Below are 18,885 nucleotides of genomic sequence, written 5' to 3' on the forward strand. Positions count from 1 at the left end.
ATCTCTGTTCAGGGGGCACTTAAGCCAATTTTATTCTGATCAGTTTTCAATTATTTTTAAGATAGAGTTGAGTCAAACTAAGATGAGTTGCTCCTAATTGTCTGTAAAAATAAATATTTGCATTTTAATAACACTCTAATATTCCTGGAATCTGTCAGATACAGTTACTATATGAACAACCAGGTAATACTACATAACCTGTAAGGTATGGGTGGGCAATATTTTTAGCAGCTAAAGCCTCATTGCAAGATGCTGCTGCTGAGGATTTTCTGGAGAGGGATTTCATTGATAGATGGAAATTAGGGGTTATCTTTATTTAGTTAAACTCCTATTTTAGGGTATACATTATAGTTTTTTTTAGTGTTTATCATTTCTAAGTGGCACAAAACTACCATCAATTTTCAGCAAGTGAGGTTAGAGGCAGGGGATTACATAAAAGGGGTTTGGGGAGTACATGAAGTCCTTGAGCTTCATGTTGCCCATTCTGCTGTAAGGTTGTAGTATGTTATGAGATCCAACTCCTTCTATCCAAAAACATTATTTCCCTTCAGTTCCTCTTCTATAAATCTGAACATTGGAATTTCTAGCATAAATTCAAATTTCTGAAAATTTTAACACTTGTTCAACTTATTGTGTTTGTTTTGAACATTGCCTTTCCTTAGGATCTTGTTAGGGCTAGAAGAAAATAAAACAGTTTAATAATAGTATATGTAATAATAGATACTATAGGTGGAAGAATGACAAAATTAAGAATACTCCTGTCTTCAGTTGGTATTCTAAGAGCTACTTAGGTTCCTGTTTGTGCTTATTCAATGACTATTCCTTTTTTTTTTTTTTAAACAACTATTTCTTCCGTGAGAAACTGGTCCTCAAGTAGCCTTCCAAGTCTTAAGAATTCTGCTGTGCAGCTGTTGTTGAGAAAAAAAATTCTAAACTTCTAAAACTTGCTTTCAGTTCAGGAAACCAGTGATCTGCTTTTAGTACAGTAGTACATTGCCAAAACTGCCTCTCAATTCTTAGCAGCACCATTCTCTGTCTATGAATGGAGGAAGTAGGCACTTTTTAAAATGGAATGGCACATAAATTAATAATTTCAGTGGTGACAGACTTTTAAGCTAGCAGGAACAGCTCTAAGCATCCTTTTCCTTTTCCTTTGTTCCTCTCTTCCTTTCTATTCTTGTTGAAGCTGCTGTTGTGAGAAATGACAGAAGAACCACTCCACTAGACTTTGGTTATTATTATAGAGAAAGTGCTCAGGATTGCCACCTACAACTTAATGCCTTGTTCGACTCTTGAAAGTTTCTGTACATTCTTAATCTCTGCCTATTGTGTCTCGGTTTTTAAGTCTGGTTTTGGTGCTAATGTAGTTATTTGCTGTGATGCTTAGGATCTTTAAGCATCTCTGGAAATATTAATCTGTGGTTGCAATACAGGTAGTCCCCATTTAAAGAACAAGTTCCATTCCTAAGGTCTGTTCTTAAGTAGAATTTATATGTAAGCCGGAACATTATTATTGTATAATACCGTATAGGTAGTATTGTGTATTTAACTCGAATCATTGTGTATTTAACTCGCATTTTGATACAGTAGGCTCCATTCTTAACTATGGGTCATCCTTAAACTGGGTGTCCTTAACCTGGGCACTACCTGTATCTAATTTCTGTACAGAATGCCTAAATAAATAAACAAATGGAAAAAGTATCCTAAAAAAGCTGTCTCAGGGGCTCCCAATAATAAGAAAGACTTGAAGGTCCCCAGCTCAAGGCCAGTGTAACCTCTGCTTCTGGTATCTCTGTCACTACTGTTTGATTCTCAATCTGGGAATATACAGATTGCTCTCTTTTGGCAAAACAACCCTCTGATTCAGTGTTTGACATTGGAAGAGTTGATTGAGAATCCAACACTTTTTCGATCTTGAAGGGGTTTGCTCATAGTCTCTACCAGAGACTGAAAGAACAACTCTCCCTACTGTCTGGACTCTAGAGGATTTCTACCAGGGTCCTATAGTACTGTGTTATTCAATAACATAATGTTCTGGTATTCCCCTAAGCATTCCATTTTTTCTCCTGGAATGCATTGTTCTGCTGTTCCGGGGACAGTGCATTATCAGTTCAGAAATAATCCAGTCCCTAAAGAGGATTACTGTCCCTCAAGGGATCAGAGCTACTACCTTCCTTCATATCATGACATAGATTTCTACTACATTACTCTTTCTTCCATCATTTTTGATCACAGAACCATCCCTAGTCTAGGGAATTTGTTGTTGTTGTAGTAAAAAGTTATCTGCTCACATAATCTTTTTTATCCCAGTTCTTCCATCAACATCATTGCCTAGTCACATCCATGACTACCCATTCACAGTAAGCTGTGACAGACATTTTGGGAGCACCGGTATTTTTAATAGAGTCGGTCCTTCCTTTGGTGTCAATGCCAAATGCTTCTTCTGTTGCGGACGTGGCAGAGTAGCATCTGATAGGCTGTTTACTTATTAACAGTGTTATCCGCTCCAGTGGCCAAACATGGAGGATCCACTGCATGTAGCCGCTGCATGCCAGCTTCAACAGTTGGTTAAGGGCCCACAGTTCCAGGTTCCTCATTCTATTTCTGCAATAGCTATTCTAATCCTGTCAGTGTTACTTAAGGTTGCATCAGGTGCATGGTAGAAATCTTTTCTATGCTGTGACTTCCAGAGATTAAACTCTACAGGGAACAGAAAGAGAATGTTGATTTATGTTTTACCATCCATTTCCTAGCTCCATGGAAACTAATGCAGCTTAGACCAAGAATCAGACTTGAACGCACTCAGCCCATGTAGATAATGGAATTAGAAATGTGGATGTCATGAACAGGTGTACCTATTCCATCATACACTGTCATTTAAGATTGACAGCCCTCAGTCTTATATCACCCAATGTCATCCCTTTGCTGTTAAGATATTAAAAAATAAGTAATAAAACTCTTTTTAAAATGTAGGACACATACTTTTAGATATTTTTGTACTTTACTTTTCTGATATATATTTAATAATTAAAAATTGAAAAAAGAAATGTTTCTCATGATGATAAACGTTTAAATAGTTTGTGATTTCAGAAAATTCTGCAATTGCATGTACTCTGAAATCCGTAGTAAAAATGTATTTCAGTTGTACAGAGAATAACATTTAACTATGGGTACAGGAGTTATTAATAGAATATGCTGTGTTTCTTTAATAAACATACGATAAGCACTTTGCTGAGAGGAAAAAAAACCCCTGCTATGCCTTTCAATATTTAAGGCCAGTTCATCATCCAGCTAAAATTAAAAAGTGAAGTCAGACAGTTCTTGCATTCTATTTTTAATTCATTTCGCATGTGAATATGACATCTTTCTTTAGGATTCTGTAATTTAGTTATCTGGTTATTCAAGACATTCTCATCTCATATTGCTGTATTTAAAGTGTAAATTTAAGAGATGGACATACTAAAATGTTTTCATTTGACTAGGCCATCTAATGTCTTTGCAATAATATGACAATTTGCAGCTGGTGAGTTTGTCTGAAGAATGTGGTAGAGACAAGGTATCAGAGATGGGGCTTAGTTAATTTGATATTTGCACCAATACATTAACTGCATATGCATTAATGTTAAGTCAAGGCATGCTTTCTGCACAATTCTTTCTTTAAATAAAAGGAGTTTTTCAAAAGAGTGTCATAAGCTCGAATTGGCTTGGATATGGAATGAACCAATAGAAGGGGATGGATGGAAGATTACTTGCTTCTTTCCATGATCTCCTTTGTGAAAGCATCTCCTTGGCTCCAAATTGTGTATTTTGTGACAGGGAGTTAAAGCATGGGGAATATTACAGAAAAGCAATCAGTTACACTTTCTGTGTGGGAATTTCACTCATGAAAGAATTTCCATTCAGTTTTTGCTTTCTAGGATTTTCAGTATATTGCAGAATTTTGTGTCTAACAATATTTTACTAACTTAGAAGAGAGAATAAACCATTCTCAGTTAATAGAACAAAATGCTTTGAGAACAGAAAACTTTCTAGAGAAAAGATTCAGAGGGATTTATAGTCAGTTATGAAAACTTGTTGGGATATCCATGAGAAATAACTATTTTGCCATATATTAAAAAGTCTTCCTGGGTTCAGTCTTTCTAGGATAAAAGATGTGATTGTTTTATTAAATTATTGAAAATATGTTTTTCCTTGAATCTTAAACTATTTGTATGCTGCACTTTTATATAAACTAGCAAGATCAAACATACATAGCTTCATTTTTATATATACAGTGTACATATTTTGGTTACTAGCAGCTTCTTGGTGTTGACCTACCAGCCTTATTAAGAACAGAAAATAATTAAATTGTATTCCATGGTGCTGATTAAGAACTAAGATGCCAGTTGCCTCCAACTCTTGATAGTAAAGGTAACAAATACAGACACTGTAAGAGTAGAATGTTAGAAAAGTACATCTTAGTTCCACAATAATAAGTAGGGCAGTTAATCAGTATTAAAGCTACCAACATGCCAGTTCTTCTGGTATATAATCTAGATATTTATTACAGACAGTATATTGAACAGTATTTTGAATCACTGGTTTTAGAGCATTCTATTAGTATTGTTAAATTACAATTCCCCCAGGACTGGCAATTTCCCAAAAAACCAGTAAGGATACAGCAACAACAATTGCAAGTTTTTAACCAATATTTTTTGGGAAATTGAAAAAAAAGGGGGGCACAGCATTAAAATTCATACCAAACCTAAAAGCCCAGAATTTCTATATTATATTATTTTTAAAAATAGACCGTAGAGCTTTATTGAGACCTGAGAATTCTAATGGTGATTGACAGAGATTGATTGTTAGGCACAAATTTTAACTTGATTGCTATCAAGGTCTTGGCACTGACTTCAGGTAAAAGCAGATTGCCCAGAGTTTCTTCTCGCAAGGTTTATTGAAAGGGAATGGCATAAAGTTACAGAAATCTCAGCAAGTGGATTACTTCCACCATAAACTCCAATCTATCTCTCAGTTGCTTAAGGCAGAGACTTATCAGCTTTTTTTTTTTTTTAATTAATGGCCACTTTGTGAACGGGTAAAGTGGCTGTTTTCTAGACAACGCAAGAATGTATAGGTGCTAGTGTTTTCCCAGCTGACCTCTGAATCTCTCTCAGGCTCTGAATATCCTTTTGCAATTCCTAGGATTTAAATTACCGTTTGATTTCATGACAGTTGAAGATAAAAATCTTATTAGATACTTAAAAGATCTGGGACACAAATCATAGCGACAAATTAACATATATTTTTCATATGCTAATCTGTATGTATCTAGGCCTTCAGGGGATAGAAGAACAAAGCCTGTTTTTTGCTATTAAAGGAATAAACAGAGACCTTTTAGGGCAATGAATGTGGATGGATAGGGAAGGGGAAATGTAAACATAAAAGGCCTTGGCTGGATTACACAGGAAGTTCGAGTCACTGGGAAGCCTTTGCAGTTCTGCATATACCTACTGTTGGAAAAATAACTATGAGAAGCTACTTAATATCCCATGCATCTACAAAGTACCTGCATTGTCTACTTGGGAAGAGATGGTTGGGGTATTAAATACACATTCTTTTCTCTTTAGTATCTGTTTACACAGGAAAAGGTTCTCCTATTTACCCAGCCTTAGCCACACCATGCAGACCTGTTTCTACTGCAATAAAGAGTCTCTTGAGGCAGGCTGCCATTTTTATTTTATTTTATTTTATTTTATTTTATTTTATTATTTTATTTATTTATTTATTTTATTTTACTTTGCTTGGCTTTACTTTAGACCTTCCCCAAAAGATTGGATGCATCATATTGGATGAAATTATAGGGGAGACAAAGGGTCTGTATAGTCTTGAACTTCCTTGAGGGCAGAGGATAAACTCTTCAGCTGTGCTTTAGTAAAACAAAGGAAAACTCAGAGCTCTAGCTACAGTGTTTTTCTCACATACATGTCACTAATTAAAATTAACTTGAAGTCAAGAAAAGGAGGAAGAGGCCATTTATTTATTAATACGTTTATAAAACTGCCCAACTCTACAACAGCTCCAGGTGACATGCTGTAAAGCAGTCTTAAATACGATTTTAAAATCACAAATGCTGGAAGAGAGACAACCATTAAAAAAAGGCACAGGACCTACCAACCACTCTAACCCAAGGCCTGGGGAAAGAGCCAGTTTTATAATGCTTTTTAAAATATGGCCAAGGTGGGCCAAACAAATCTCAGGGCTCCCTAATCCTGGCTATGTTTAAAACAGCCTTGGAAACTTATGTTCTAGAGGGTAGGTGCTGTGACAGAAAAGGCACTTCCTAGGTCCCATCAGGTGGCATTGCTTAATGGGTGGAACCTGGAGCATATCTACTTTGCCCAGTTGTACAGGCCACACAGAAGCCATGGAAAATAAATGGTCCTGTAGATAACCAGACTCTATGCCATTATAAGTGATAATCAACACTGTGAACTGCACCTGGAAGCTTACTGGAAACCATTGTGGCTCACGGAGCAATGGGGTTACATGGGCTTGACAAGGTACACCCATAATTGCCTGTGCTGTTACATTCTGGATCAATTGCAGTGGTTCTGACTGGTTTTTAAGGGCAGCTCCATGTAGAGGGCATTGCAGTCTTCAGAATGATAAGGAATTCTTTAAATCTCCTAGTCATCTTGCTTGAATATGTTGGGCAAGCATCCGGTTGGCAGTCTTTGCCCATGAACTCAGCCATCACCAACCTGCTTCCAGAACATGAGGCATCTTTTTGAGTTCTGGTTCTGTCCCTGTAGTATTCTAGTGCTCTTGAATTGACCCCCTCCCCCACAATAGACCCCTGAGGTTTTTTAATTTGTGGAGACTGATGCATACCTAGTGTTATTATCTGCCTCATGCTTATTGCTAGCCCCAGTTGCAGCTTTTTGGAATCTGTTCGTCAATCCTGCAGCTGTTTAGGACCTCAGCATTTCTCTGCTTAGAACCAGCTCTTGTGCTGCTTGTGATATAGTGGGTGGGTTAAAGGAGAGGATTTCCTGTGTCTTTCCCTACTACAGAAGTACTTATTTGATACTATTCTGTCCACTTTATGTTCTCCCTTGTCCACAATTTTATCAATTAAATATTCTTTTACAGTACCTGGAAAATTTGCAAGACATTGGGACAGTCATTGTTGAGTGAGCAAAATAACATTGTTGGTAATTTCATTTCCACATCAACCAGAAAAGTATTTCCTGACTACTAAATAAATGATGTTTAAGTGATATTTTATAGCAAGTTATTTTAATTATGAAAATGTTCATGTCAATCTATGTATATCTTTTTAATTAACAGTAGCATAGAATGGAATAGAAGTGTGGTTTACAAAGACTTTAATTGCAATGGATTTATAACAACGGTTTACTGTTAAGAATATTTGCAACATTTGATATATTTTGGAGTACAACACTGATTCTTTTTATCAGTAGTTCCAGAGTAGCATACCATGCATTGGTTATACATACTTTCCTTGTACGTGGGAGTGCACTGGACCATTTGCTGACACTGTGCTTATTTTCTTTTACTGCATAAATAATGAATTAATGAAACATATTTGGAAACATTTCCAGGCAGAACTGGAACACTAAAGATTGTAAAAGGGTGAAGCATAAAACATATGTGTTGTATTGTATTCCAGCAATAATAATTCATATGTTGTTGCAAAAGCTTACCAAGTCACAATTCAGATATGATTTTACTTTTGTTCAGTATCATTACTGCATTGCTTTCACGCCATTTTTACTGTTTTTTGAAATCACGGTAGCTTCTGCTCGCCATCTGTCATCTTTTTCGCCTCACAGTAATTATTCAATTATTTTGGTATTAAAATAATAGTATATGGTATCATTGTCACTAAAAGCACTAAATTGTGTCTTTCTTTGCTGTGTCCAGGAGAATAGAAGGTATACTATTTGGAATCAATTGCAGGTCAGACTGTGTGGAATTAACAAACTTATAACTTTACTTTTTTTGTATATGTGTGCCTTCAAGTCAGGTTTTTTGTTTATGTTTCTGTTTTTTTTTTTTTTTACTCCTGGCGACTGCCTGGACAAGGCCTTGCAGTTTTCTTGGCAAGGTTTTTCTGAAGTGGTTTGCCTTTACCTCCTTCCTAGGGCTGAAAGTGACTGGTCCAAGGTCACCCAGTTGGCTTTGGGACTAGAACTCATGGTTTCCTGATTTCTAGCCTGATGCCTTAACCACTACAGCAACCTGGCTCTCAACTTTACTATACTTCTAGAAATATAAAGCTCTTAACCTGATTCTGACCAGCTGTTTGTGTGTGTGGTATGCATGTGTTTATTTTCTAATATAATTCATTTATGCTGCATTCTTATTTTTGTTAGAAAAAAATCAGTTTAATTCTTCAGAATTTTAAGGTTCTTTTTCAACCTTTGAATTTGTTAATAGTATGTTATTAACTGTGCACATTATCTGCATATTTTTGAGGAAGGAAAATTGTGAGGTTATAAAGTTTTTCCATGATAGAAAGAAGAAAAAGAAGAAAAAGAGTGTGACAAGTTCTATTCCTAATTACGTTGTTAGTTTCACTTACAGAATAGAATGGAAACTACTACCCCTCCAAGAGGATTACCACCTTGATGTGGGAGGACTTGTAGCTCCAGTTACCCTGATGCCAGCAGAAACTGGAGCTCTTAGTAGGAGGACCCTTTGTAGCTAGGTTGAAAGGGGAATGGGAAGCTGAGTTTAGGTGGTTGTTCATGGACTCAGTGTCACTTTGGTCAATGCTGTATCTAGGATGTCTACTGTACCTATTTGTCTCTATCAGTTTCATTATTTCCCCTCTGAGAAAGCAAATAAGGTTCTTGGTCTTTTTGTCAGACTTCATATTGACAAAAAGCAATAAATACTGAATTCCCAGAAAGTCCCAAATTCTGTAACAGCAGAAGTTTTACAGACTTGACATGGCGAGATATGTTGCTTGATTCCATTTAAGAAAACAGGCATATTTACACAACAGATCCACTTACTTCAGAACACAGGAATCAAGTCCTATTTGTGTGTACATGTATATGTGTATGTATATATATGCGTATGTATATATGCATGTATGTCAGTCAGCCTCAGGATGTAAAACTTAAGGCTTTTTCTCCTGAATTTTCAATAGATTTTTTGCTATTCTTTTCCTGGCTTTAACAGTTGTCCCATGTTTACATAACTGTTCTTTCTGGCATGAGAATCAGTGGTTCCCACCTCACCAGCTTCTGTCCTTAGACCACTTATATGTTTCCAGCTTGCTTACAAGGGTTAGGGTGAATGATTTTTTCTTGTCAGCAAGATTCTTTTTTGCAAATGTACGTAATTCCCTGCCATCTGAGAGTAAACTCTTGCTAAAAAAATGCACCTGGATGATTTGAACAACTATGGGTAGGTATCTCAAAATCCACATTTCACCAAGCTAGTGGAGAAGGTAATGGCACTACCATTTAAGGACCTCTTAGATGAAATGGATTATCTTGATCCATTCCAGGCTAGATTTAAACCCAAATATGTTATACCTTTAGTCTCTCTGATGGATGATTTGTACTGGGTGATCCAGAATCTCTTGGGGACTTTTAATATTGTTGATCTTCATCTTTTGACAGCTTTTGATCCCATTAGTATCCTGGGTAAGCCGAGGATGGGAAGCATTGGTTTATGGTGTTTTCTATCTTTGTAAAGTTAGAAGAAAGTTATATTAGGAGTCTTCTGATTATTTAACATCTAAATGAAGCCACAGATGTGGACTTGGTTGCTGTCAATAAATAGAAGATGGAGATAGATTGGGATTGGACACTTTCAGTCAGAAGATCACGCTGTTTATTACCCAGGACATGAAAAACAAAGAAGGAACACTGTTGCTTTTATAGTTAGGAAGGGTATAGAAAAAAACAGTTCTTGGCTACAATACAATCAATGACTGAATAATATCAATTAGACTTTGTGGATAACTCTTTAATATGATGATCATTCAAGTTTATGCTCCAAAACAACACCTCTATACATGGATGTCACCGGATGGAGTGCATAAAAATCAAATTGATTATATTATGGCCAGGTGCTGACTGTGAAACCAGTAATGAACTGCTCATATGCTAGTTCCAAGTTAGTTCCAAACTGAAGAAGAATGCAAACCAGTTTTACGAAATGTTCTTGACCATATACCCACCATTTTCAAGGAGAACATCAGGAATTGCTTTGAGAACCTCATTAATACAGAACCAGAGGAATGGTGGAAAGAACTTAAAGAAGTCGCTAAGGATGAATGTGAAAAGTGACTGCCAAAGATGAAGAAACAGAAGAGAGCAAACTGGTTGTCAGAAAAAAACGTGGAAATTGTCAAGAAGAGAAGAGAAGCTAAAGCTAAGAAAAACAAAAATCTCAGGAAAGAACTTAACAAAGAATTTCAGAGAGCTGTTAGAGACAAGAAGCAGTATTACAACGATATCTGTAAAGTTATTGAAGATGGAAAGAGACATGGAAAAATGAAGAAAGTATTTTAAAAGATCTCTGATCTCAGAAGGAAGTTCCAACCTTGATTTAGTATACTAAAGGACTCCAGCAAACAAATAGAAACTGATTCAAAGGAGATCAAACAAAGATGGAAGGAATATACTGAAATACTGTATAGTAGAGATGTCAACATCCTGGATACCTTAGAAGATATTCCATACTTGAAAGAACCTCTAGTACTAGAAGATGTGGTTAGATCAGTACTCTGGTCGTTACCAAGTTGGAAGGCTACAGGAACTGATGGAATACCCACAGAAATATAACAAGCAACTGAAGAAGAATCAGTAAAGGTTCTAACAAACTATGCCAGCAAATCTGGAGAATGACACGGTGGCCAACAGAATGGAAGACATCAGTCTACATTCCAGTACCAAGAAATGGAGACTTAACAGAGTGTGAAGACCATCATACAATATCCTTAATTTCATACACTAGCAAAGTAATGCTTAAAATCATCCAAGGCAAATTAGAGCCCTACATGAAAAAAGAGATTCCAGATATTCAAGCTGGTTTTAGAAAAGGCTGAGGAACATGAGACATTGCTAATGCACACTGAATAATTGAGAAAGGCAAAGAGTACCAAAAAGTTGGACTTTGAAGAAGCAGGATAGGAAAAGTATTGACACTTTTGAACTTTGGTGTTGGAGAAGACTCCCAAGAATACCATGGATAGCCAAGAAAACAAACCAATGGATCACCAAACAAATCAACCCAGAATTCTCATTACAGGTACAAATGACCAGCTCAAATGATCCTACTTCAGACACATTATGCAGAGACCTCACTCTCTAGAGAATGCTCTAATACTGGGAAAGGTGGAAAGAAAGAGAAGAGGAAGACCAGCAGCAAGATGAATAGACTCCATTACACTGGCAGTGGATGCACCATTAGAAGACCCAAAAGGTGAGGTTATGGACAGATTGTCATGGAAGAAATCTAGTGTATGTGGTTGCTAAGAGTCGACAGTGACTTGATAGCACATAATCAATCGATCAACAACAGAAGGTTAACCAAATTCAAGCAAGAATGTTTCCCAAATATACAATATATTATGCTGCATGGCAAATATAAACACAGTATGGTTTCTAAGAGGGCCTAAATGCTTATAAACATCACAAATTGATAGAGGCTAAAAAAGAAGGAAATCAGAAACCAAATAGTTTTTACAACTTTTTCTCTTTTGTTGTTGTTGTTTATGCATATTAAAAAATTAAAAAAAAGATAAACAGCTGTAAGTAGCAATAGAGTAGAGACCATAGTATTAAGAATTAAACTTAAGATAGAAATCTTTATTATATAATAAATAATTTAATGTATCTTGCAGTTGTTCCTCAGTGCCACATCCAGCTTTAGATGTAAAATTTAAGCAATCTTATGCTTATCAACATTAACATTTTAGAAATCATAGTCAATATTGACATAAACTTCCTTTTTTTTCTTTATCTTTAAAGATTTAAGTTATCTAAACATCAGAATGTTAATTATCTCCAGTCAACATTGTATGAATACTACTGTACCCAAATAATATAATGCACTACTTGTGTTTTATAATAATACAATAAAACAATATAAAAAGAAAAAAGAGAGAAAAGAAACATAGTAAATATTTGTACAGTCTGTCACTGAAAAGGTACATTTTCCTTCCAGGAAAATAAAAAATAAGAACCACATCTTAGTATGATATAAAGCTGGCAGAAGCTGCTTTTGAGTGCCACCGATATTTGAATGGCAGTTGAGAATCAGTTATCAGAAGGTTTCTTACCCTCACCCCATTGAATGCATAATCTACAGTATTTTTTGAACCTTTTCTCCTAAACGGGTTTCTGTTACTGATGCCAATAGTGGCAGCTGGGTGCCTCCTAGTGGACACTATTTCTCCTTTATAATGTCCTTTGAAAGTGAAGATATGAACATCATTATGAGAAGGCTTCTGGGAAAAAGATGGCTGCTTTAATTTACTACAACGTATCTAGTTGTATTACACCATACATCAACAGTGGTAGTGATCTGGATAGTGTAATACAAAGAGTAAATTAGGACTGGCTTTGGCAGATTTTTGTTGCCTCCTAGCTATTAGTATTATTCAAGTTTATTTTAGAAACATAAACAATGCTGTTTTTTATTTGTTACTTTGGATTGTAGTTTTAAATTGCAAACTTCCCCAGAAAAATCTTTGTTTTGAAATGCAGCATATTTTTAAAAAATCAAATAGTTACAATAACATGACATAAATATACACATAGACATACACTTTTGCATTCTGATTTTAAATGTTGTATTTTGTTTCTACTTAGGATAAGACTTTGAAAACGGTAAAGGTTCTAAGTTTACATTCAATCATGCTCATGAAAGTATTTATTATAATTGTTATTTATTTATTTATTTCTATGCCATTCTCTGAAAACCAATCTTTACAATTATATTTATGTTACATAGATGCTGAATGTATTAGCGCATCCCCAATCAGTTTGATGGACTTGCTAAAATACATTAACCATAAAGAAGCCTTCCTTTCCTTTAAAATGGTAACATATAAAGTATAATTTTTGTAAAATTGCATTTTATGTACTTAGAACCTGCTTCAGTTTAGTGACTTCAGTGATCTAATTTTAATGTTGAGAAATCTAATTATTCTTTTTCAAAATATACAGGCTGGATATACATAGGCATCTGCATATTCTGTGAAAAAAAGAAAAAGTGATTTTGAAATAAAAGCGTTGTTGTTTAGTCGTTAAGTCGTGTCCGACTCTTCGTGACACCATGAACCATATTGCGCCAGGCCTTCCTGTCCTTCACTGCCTCCCTGAGTTTGCTCAGTTTCATGCTCATTGCTTCAGTGATGCTATCTAACCATCTCATCCTCTGCCGTCCTCTTCTCCTTTTGCCTTCAATCTTTCCCAGCATCAGGGTCTTCTCCAAAGAGATCTCTCTTCGCATTAGGTGACCAAAATATCTGAGCTTGAGCTTCATTATCGATCCTTCCAATGAGCAATCAGGGTTGATTTCCTTTAAGATTGACTGGTTTGACCTCCTAGCAGTCCAGGGGACTCTCAAGAGTCTTCTCCAGCACCACAGTTCAAAGGCATCAATTCTTCGGCGCTCGGCCTTTTTTATGGTCCAGCTCTCACAGCCATACATTACTACTGGAAAAACCATAGCTTTGACTATGCGGATCTTTGTCGGCAAGGTGACGTCTCTGCTTTTTAATATGCTATCTAGGCTTGCCATAGCTTTCCTCCCAAGGAGCAAGCGTTGTTTAATTTCATGGCTGCAGTCTCCGTCTGCGGTGATCTTGGAGACCAAATAAATGAAGTCTGTTACTGCTTCCATTTCTACCCCTTCTATTTGCCAGGAATTGATGGGTCCAGATGCCATGATCTTAGTTTTTTTAATGTTGAGTTTCAAGCCAGCTTTTGCACTCTCCTCTTTCACCCTCATCAAGAGGCTCTTTAGTTCTTCTTCACTTTCTGCCATTAGGGTGGTATCGTCCGCATATCTGAGGTTGTTGATGATTCTCCCTGCAACCTTAATTCCGGCTTGTGATTCTTCCAGCCTGGCATTTCTCATGATGTACTCTGCATATAGGTTAAATAAGCAGGGTGACAGTATACAGCCTTGTCGTACACCTTTCCCTATTTTGAACCAATCGGTTGTTCCATGACCGGTTCTAACTGTTGCTTCTTGGCCCGCATACAGATTTCTCAGGAGACAGGTAAGGTGGTCTGGTACTCCCATCTCTTTAAGAATTTGCCACAGTTTGTTGTGATCCACACAATCAAAGGCTTTTACATAGTCAATGAAGCAGAAGTAGATATTTTTCTGGAACTCTCGTGCTTTCTCCATGATCCAGCGAATGTTGGCGATTTGATCTCTAGTTCCTCTGCCTCTTCGAAACCCAGCTTGTACATCCGGTAGTTCTCGGTTCATGTATTGCTGAAGCCTAGCTTGTAGGATTTTGAGCATAACCTTGCTAGCATGTGAAATGAGTGCAATTGTGCGATAGTTTGAGCATTCTTTGGCGTTGCCCTTCTTTGGAATTGGAACATAAACTGACCTTTTCCAATCCCGTGGCCACTGTTGCATTTTCCAAACTTGCTGGCATATTGAGTGCAGCACTTTAACACCATCATCTTTTAGTATTTTAAATAACTCAGCTGGAATACTGTCATCTCCACTAGCTTTGTTGTTAGCAATGCTTCCTAAGGCCCACTTGACTTCACTCTCTAGGATGTCTGGCTCAAGGTCAGTGATCACACCAGCGTGGACATCAGGGACATTAAGATCTTTCTTGTATAGTTCTTCTGTGTATTCTTGCCACCTCTTCTTAATCTCTTCTGCTTCTGTTAGGTCCCTGCCTTTTTTGTCCTTTATCATGCCCATCTTTGCACTAAACGTTCCTTTCATATCTCCAATTTTCTTGTAGAGATCTCTAGTCTTCCCCATTCTATTGTTTTCCTCAATTTCTTTGCATTGTTCATTTAAGAAGGCCTTCTTATCTCTCCTTGCTATTTTCTGGAAATCTGCATTCAGTTGCTTATATCTTTCCCTTTCACCCTTGCTTTTCGCATTCCTTCTTTCCACAGCTATTTGTAAAGCCTCATCAGACAGCCATTTTGCTTTCTTGCATTTCTTTTTCTTTGGGATGGTTTTAGTTGCTGCCTCCTGTACAATGTTACGGACCTCCATCCATAGTTCTTCAGGTACTCTGTCTACCAAATCTAATCCTCTAAATCTATTCATCACCTTCACTGTGTACTCACAAGGAATATGATCTAAGTCATACCTGAGTGGTCTAGTGGTTTTCCCTACATTCTTCAATTTAAGCCTAAATTTTGCAGTAAGAAGCTCATGATCTGAGCCACAGTCAGCTCCTGGTCTTGTTTTTGCTGTCTGTATAGAGCTTCTCCATCTTTGGCTGCAAAGTATATAATCAATCTGGTTTCAGTATTGACCATCTGGTGATGTCCATGTGTAGAGTCGTCTCTTGTGTTGTTGGAAAAGAGTGTTTGCTATGACTAGCTTGTTCTCTTGACAGAACTCTATTAGCCTTTGCCCTGCTTCATTTTGTACTCCAAGGCCAAACTTGCCTGTTATTCTGATTACTCCTTGACTTCCTACTTTAGCATTCCAATCCCCTATGATGAAAAGGACATCTTTTTTTGGTGCTAGTTCTAGAAGGTGTTGTAGGTCTTCATAGAAGCGGTCAACTTCAGCTTCTTCGGCATCAGTGGTTGGGGCATAGACTTGGATGACTGTGATATTGAATGGTTTGCCTTGGATACGCACTGAGATCATTCTGTCGTTTTTGAGGTTGTACCCCATTACTGCCTTTCCCACTCTCTTATTGACTATGAGTGCAACTCCATTTCTTCTAAGGGTTTCTTGGCCACAGTAGTAGATATAATGGTCACCCGAATTAAATTCACCCATTCCCGTCCATTTCAGTTCACTGATTCCCAAGATGTCGATGTTCAATCTTGTCATCTCATGTTTGACCACATCCAGCTTGCCTTGGTTCATAGATCTTACATTCCAGGTACCTATACAATATTGTTCTTTACAGCATCGGACCTTCTTTTCGCTTCCAGATACATCCACAGCTGAACGTCCTTTCGGCTTTGGCCCAGCCGCTTCACTCTTTCTGGAGCTACTTGGAATTGCCCTCCGCTCTTCCCCAGTAGCATATTGGACACCTTCCGACCTGAGGGGCTCATCTTCCAGCGTCATATCTTTTAGCCTTTTAACATTGTCCATGGGGTTTTCTTGGCAAGGATACTGGAGTGGGTTGCCATTTCCTTCTCCAGTGGACCACATTTTGTCAGAACTCTCTGTCATGACCTGTCCGTCTTGGGTGGCCCTGCACGGTATAGCTCATGGCTTCACTGAGTTACGCAAGCCCCTTCGCCATGACAAGGCAGTGATCCATGAAGGGGAAATAAAAGCATACATTTTTCTTAATGTCCTTCTTATTAATTGCTTCCTGTTTAGCTGAAAATGAAAGTGAAAATCAGAATTCTGCTAATTGCAAATCTATGCACTTAACTTTTTATACAGTACAATATAAATGCAATGCAATGGATTATCAGTTTATCTGGTGACGGACAAAACGCAGCTATGCAGTGCAACTGCATGTTAAGTATTGTCACTTCAGCAAATATATAAGTTAATAACTTATCAAAAGAGAAACTTTTGTATTTGTAGGGTAAAAGTATCAGATTATTTATTTATTTATTTATTTATTTATTTATTTATTCATTCATTCATTCATCCAATTTGCATGGCCACCCATCTCAGCAAGTGACTGGGCGGCCATACAAATGGAGATTAGCCTCAGAGATAAAACACGCTTCACTAGCAGAGTGTCTATCATTGGAGCAGCCATGCTAAGGTTGCTGAAAGCTTCAAGGCGGAGTGCTCCTTACCGGCATGGAATCCTTAATTTTGAACCTACAGATTCATGTTGCAGAACAACAATATTAGCTTTGTTTCGGTCAGTTTTTTGAGTGTTTTTGTTATCCTAGCAATTCATGTTGAAAAACTATTTTAGTATTGATATTACTGTTTTTTTCCAGGGCTTTCAGGAGAAACGGTTATCTTTTAGAGAGGTAACAGCGTTACTAGATTCCTTTATGTCAAGTCCTTAAAAGATTCCAGAGTGCTGACTATAGCTAAGATAAATAACTATGGAAATGTATGCAGCTGCTTTCGAGTGGAGTATCTATTTTTGACGCTGAAACCATTAACAAGCTCTGGCTTTTCTCAGGTCAAGTAGCAGCAACGGAGAACATTAGCACTTTTTCTTTGTTGACAGCATATCGTTATCATGGCAGGTCACAGGGGGTGAGTAGATAGTTGTGGTATTTAGACACCTAGATAGTGTTGTAGGTTTTGGATTTCTATTTTAAATTTTACTTAGCTATAGCTGCTATCAGGTCCAAAGTAACCCTTATTAGAGAAGTGGCTGGGAAAGGGTATGAAAATATCATGAAAGGTCACATAAAGGTATATTTTAGTTTATTCTTAAACAGCTTTTTAAAAGGCAAAGCTGCTAAATATATATCTCTGGTGTATGAAAATGTTTGTAGAAATTGGCAGCTTATTATCTTAAAACATCCTCCCTTTTTTATCTTGGTAGTTCCTTTGGGAGAGAAATGCTTGCTACAGAAATACACTAGAGTCAGTATAATCTTTCTGGTCTGCGATCTAAAATATTTCACTGGGGATAAACTTCATTAAACTCAGTGGGTGAGTTTGAGTAGACACTTGTAGAATTAGTAACTGTTGATAGAACAAAATGTGTTTATACCTGGTATCTGTTTTTAATTCACCAAAAAGTGTCAGCAAGAGTTCAGTAAGCTTATAAATCAAACAATAATGAAAAAGCCTTTTTGCAAGTGCTGTATCTAATGGAGTATATGTATGTTGCTTATATAAAAGTCAGCTGAATTGAATCATATCTCTCAGAAGGAACATAATTATTAAGTAATGCGCAGAGACAAAAATAAATTCCAGAAACCAGACATTCTTGATGCTGATTGTGCTGTATTTGAAACATGAAATGGATAATTAGCTTTTGTATGGTTAAGTACTAATGAATTATTAAACTGGAGAGTTGTATAGACCTGCTTATTTAGATAGCATTTAAAAAAATATACATTTTGCAGAGATTATTTTAAAATGTTACCTGTAACTTTTAAGCATTAATGAGAAAGAATTTAAAATTTAGAAGGATTGCATATATAAAATGCATTGAAATAGTAATTACCTTAAAGGAAGGTCATTTGATACTACTGGAATTGGAAAGCTATAGCAGAATAATTAAATTACTTGAACTATAGATGGAAAAATAAACAGTGCAATATACATACCTTACTTGTCCTCCTTTTTTATAGAGATTATTAACTTTTGAAAATAACAGTATTTTAATCATTCTGAAAAAAAATAAAAAGATAAAAAAAGGGCTTATTGCCTTCCTTTTTCCATCAGGAGGTAGTTGCTTATCTGAGAAATTATAAATTGCAAATTTAATAAATATAATAAATATAAATCAGAATCTAACTTACTTAAATCTAATTGTAAATCGTAAAAGGGTTTGGGAATAATTAGAATCTTGATTCTAGTTTGATTTCATTCCTTGTGTTGAAGACTTTTTGAACTCAATGGCGTTTTGCTCTATAGCAGTGTTAAAAAAGTTCCTTATACAGTAGTTGGAAACCTCCTCTTCTGGGAAATTTTACACTTTATGTTATAGCCCAATTAAGGATACCATTACTTTCAATAAAGTTTTGATTTCAAGAAGACTTACTTTCCAGTAAGACTGCTAATGTGCGATGTAAT

General features: G+C 36.5%; 1 protein-coding gene across 4 annotated transcripts in view; it reads left to right on the forward strand.

The window, feature by feature from the left end:
- Positions 1–18,885, forward strand: part of RBM20 (RNA binding motif protein 20) — a 99,768-nt gene that overhangs the window by 11,254 nt on the left and 69,629 nt on the right. Inside the window, exon 1 of one of the 4 annotated variants that reach the window (XM_088132508.1) lies at positions 17,443–17,550. The exons of 2 other annotated variants lie outside the window; for them this stretch is intronic. The gene's annotated coding sequence lies outside the window, so the exon portion shown is untranslated. Of the gene's footprint in view, positions 1–17,442; positions 17,551–17,682; positions 17,794–18,885 lie in introns of those variants that run through there. One more of the 4 variants, XM_088132509.1, reaches the window with a different exon arrangement.

This window comes from Python bivittatus, unplaced genomic scaffold (genome assembly GCF_059951505.1).
Source record: "Python bivittatus isolate LINGU-HERP-01145 unplaced genomic scaffold, Pbiv_v1 ctg000980_np1212, whole genome shotgun sequence".
NCBI classification, from domain to species: Eukaryota; Metazoa; Chordata; class Lepidosauria; order Squamata; family Pythonidae; genus Python; species Python bivittatus.